This window comes from Neomonachus schauinslandi, chromosome 12, assembly GCF_002201575.2.
Source record: "Neomonachus schauinslandi chromosome 12, ASM220157v2, whole genome shotgun sequence".
Classification (NCBI taxonomy): Eukaryota; Metazoa; Chordata; class Mammalia; order Carnivora; family Phocidae; genus Neomonachus; species Neomonachus schauinslandi.
Genome location: NC_058414.1, coordinates 29451141 through 29455458, shown reverse-complemented (window position 1 = coordinate 29455458; position 4318 = coordinate 29451141). Strand labels below are relative to the sequence as shown.

General features: G+C 37.2%; 1 pseudogene; it reads right to left on the bottom strand.

Annotated features, from left to right (window-relative positions):
- Positions 1–3501: 3501 nt before the first annotated feature.
- LOC110579875 lies at positions 3502–3848 on the bottom strand (annotated as a pseudogene).
- Between the last annotated feature and the right edge of the window lie 470 nt (positions 3849–4318).

Below are 4318 nucleotides of genomic sequence, written 5' to 3'. Positions count from 1 at the left end.
ATGCTGGGAGTGAGGCAAGCAAGACTGAGAAGGGCAGTTCCACCAAAGTTAAGGGATGTGTGGCTTAGTGTAAGCAAGTTAGGCAGCCAGTGTCCACACTGTGCTGCTTCCTACAGGTGGTGCTGTGTTTATACCGAGAGGTGGGGAAGGGAAATGGAGCATCTTTGTTCCTAGAAAGATGTCTCCATGAATGCTGCGTCTCAGGGACATGCTCCAAGAAGAGCAAATAATCTCCCCACTGTGTGCTCTAGATGCTCTTCAGATCATTGTTTCCATGCTGCACACTCCCTGGGTTGTTTGTATTCTTCCTTTCCAAGAGCAACACTGTGCCCTCCAGGCTCTACCCCAGCCAAGCCCACTGACTTTTAAAACTCCAGGCTTTTAAGCCCCAGTGTTTTTAAGAATTAAGGACATTCAGCCCCTCCCATTTTCCAAGCCAATAGTTATGGGAAAATGTTCTCCTTGTGCATTTCCCTGTGAGTTCCTCTCTTGCTTGCCCTTCTCCACCACCATGGCTCCTTCCCCCCCATAGCAGGCAGGATCTGTTTCTCCACTACACCATGTGTCTACCCTACCTTCTTCAATGTGGCCTTTTCTCTCCCATTAGTTTTGGATATTGTTCTGTCAGTCTTCAGGTCAATTTCTGGGTATTTAGGATGATTTGATAGTTATCTAGTTGTATTCATGGGACGAGGTGAGCCTAGGGTCCTCCTACTCCACTGCCGTCTTCCTGTCTCTCTGAATCTATTTTTAGTTTTCTGATAGAGTAGGATGACCAACAATAAAAGTTGCATTTAAGTTATGATTTCTGAGACATTTTAAGAAATGTTTCTATTTAAGACATTTTAAGAAATGCTATTCCTGGGAGCCTGGGTGGCTCAGTTGGTTAAGCGACTGCCTTCGGCTCAGGTCATGATCCTGGAGTCCCTGGATCGAGTCCTGCATCGGGCTCCCTGCTCAGCAGGGAGTCTGCTTCTCCCTCTGACCCTCCCCCTCTCATGTGCTCTCTCTCATTCTCTCTCTCTCAAATAAATAAATAAAATCTTTAAAAAAAAAAAAGAAATGCTATTCCTCCGTGACCCATATTAACAGGGGGATACTAAAACCTAAAAAAAGAACCATAATTGTTATTATTTTGAAGGATTAAATAATATCTTCAAATACACAAAATAGTTGGCTAAGACGTAAATTCATTCAGTCCACACAGAACATAATCTTGAATATGTTTCTACCACTTTAATGCTATCTGTAAAATAATTAATTTATCCTAATGTTAAGAACTATATAGGAAACCTATCAGTTTGTTTAGTTTTGTTACATTGTATTCCTTTTTAAAAAAAGACTTATCTGTTTATTTGAGAGAGAGAGAGAGGTGGGAGGAAGGGCAGAGGGAGAGGGACGCCCCCACTGAGTACAGAGCCCGATGCAGGGCTCAATCTCACCACCCTGAGATCATGACCTGAGCAGAAATCAAGAGTTGGATGCTTAACTGATTGAGCCACCTAGGTGCCCCACATTGTATTCCATGTTAAAGAGTTAGTACATTATTTTCACTTCACCATATTTTCATAGTACCACTTGCCAAAGTATTCCCTTAGTGCTTTTTACCAAATGTCATTTGCCAAATAAAAATTTAACACCTAGCTATTATATCCAATGTATATAGATAAGTCCATCCCCCGTGATTCAGTCTACTAGCCAACAAATGTATGCATCATTATGATTTAGGATTTCAGAAGAGACTTTGGCCAAAGATTATCCTCTTAAGTAGGAATTTGTTCTGTGTGAAATGGAGAATAATATTGGCCAAATATTTCATGAAATTATGTAGATTCAGTTTTAGACAGCCAGTCTTAGCTCTTTAACTAGGGCTGTGAAATATCCTCTTATTTCCTCCACATACAAGGAATGATAAGGGAAACAGTTGTCCTGAAAACAACCAGAGGAATTAGAAAACCTAAACACAAGTCAGGTGTACTTGATTGATTTAGTGCTCCATATATGTGTGCTACATAGGTTTTCTAGAATGAAAAGGTTTTCAGTGAAAAAGTACACAACACCAAGAGAAGGAGGAGGAGAAGAAAGCAAGCAAACAAACAAACAACAAAACAACAACAGTTTTTCAAGAGACAAGGCAGTTAACATAACAAGTTGCTAAGGAAAACATACTGTTCAAAATGTAATTGGAATCCCAGAAGGAAAGGAATAGAATAAATTTTTAAAGAAAATGTCAAGAAATTTTCCATAAAAAATTAAAAATGTTAAACAATATACCCTAGAAACATAGCAAATCTAAAAGAGGTTAAAAACCAACATAGACACACATACACAAACACACAAATTCAAATGATACCTCCAGATACAGCAAAGACAAACTTTTGAAAACCAAACAAGAAATTTTGAGGTCAATCATTGAAAAAAAAACACATTATTTACAGAAGCATAAAATTATAAAATATGTAAGATTCACCAATAGAGAAAATGTAAGCTAAAGGACATTGGAGAGTCATCCTTTAAGTAATGAAATGAAAAGGAAAATTCAACTTAGGATATTATACCCAGAGTGAATATCTTTCAGAACTGAAGGTGAAATCAGATTTTTTTAAACAAATGAAAGCTGAGAGAATATATTACCTGTACACTTCTACTAAAATAAATGTTAAAGAAGTTTTATGGAAGAAAGGATTATAATACCAGATAAAATTTGGATTTAGACAGATATGCGGAGCACTTATAATGCTAAAAATGAAGTTAAAGATATATTTTTACTTATTTTAATAACTTTAAAATGTAGTTAACTTTCTAAAACAAAATGACAACAGTATATTAAATGTAAAATATGTCACAATATATTACTTTGCATTTTTTAATTTTAGTTTTATATAAACAAAATTAAATGTATACTATTCTTTTTTCTTTAAGATTTTATTCATTTATTTGAGAGGGAGAGAACATAAGTGGGACAGGAAAGAGCAGAGGGAGAGAGAAAAGCACACTCCCAGCTGAGCAGGGAGCCCAAAGCCGGTCTCAATCCCAAGACCCTGAGATCATGACCCAAGTGGAAGGCAGATGCTTAACCCACTGAGCCACACTAGTGCCCCAAGTATATCCTCTTCTATGCCTGGTTTCTTTCATTCAGCATAATAAAGAAGTTAGAAATGTATCATATTTATGTTTTTATTGCTGAGTAGCATTCTGTTGTATGACTACACTATAATTTTTTTTATCTGCTTACCTGTTAATAGATCATTCCTTATTTATGACTCTTACAAATAAAGATGCTAAGAACATTTCTGTACTAATCTTTATATACACAGATAAATAAGCTTTTATTTCTCTTGGAAAAATACCTAGGAGTGGAATGGCTGTTTTAGATAGTAAACACAAAAACAAGCAAAGAGTTTTCCAAAGTGGATGTGCCATTTACATTTTCTTTCTTTTTGGGGGGGAGGGGCTGCTATTTATTTGTGACAAATATTCCACATCCATGATCCTCTCCAGTCAGAAGTTCTTTGAAATGCTGCCCATGGCCTTTGCTAGTCAGAGGATGGAGTCATCTGATTCCTCTCTCCTGCAAATGGCCCCACAGATAGCTTTGGTTTTAACCTGGCTACTGAAACTGCCTGTCATCTTGTCAACCTCAGCCACATTCATCTAGATGGACTCGTGATCCTTGGCAACCATGATGTGGTTGGTGGCAAAGCATTTCCCGACAGGTACTGGTCCACCAACTCACAGGCAATATTCTTCACCCAGAGGGTACACCTGCTGCCACCACCACCAGTGCAAGTGCAGAAAAGCCATTTTACATTTTCACCAGGAGTGTGTAAGTCTCTCAGTTCCTCCATATCCTTGCCAACACTTGATACGATCAATTCTTTTTTCTTTTTCTTTCTTTTTTTAAATTAAGCCATTACAATAGGGATCTAGTGACATCGTGGTTTTGCTTTGTGCTTCCTTACTAATCAATGATTTTGAACATCTTTTCATATATTTATTGGAAATCTATACCTTCTTTGAAGTAGCTATTTAAGTGTTCTTAGTTTGTTTTTTTTTCTTATTATTGACTTTTGAGGGCTCTTTGTGGATTCTTTCATCAGATACAGGATTTGCAAAAAATATCCTCTGAGTCTGTAGTGTTTCTGCTTTCCTAACAGTGACTTTTGAGAAGCAGAAGCTTTTACTTTTCACAAAGTCCAATGTATCAAATTCTCTTCTATGGAATATGCTTTTGTTGTTACATCTAAGAAATATTGGCCTAACCCAGTGTCACAAAGATTTTCCCTTAAGATTTCTTCAGAAAATTCCGTAATTTTAG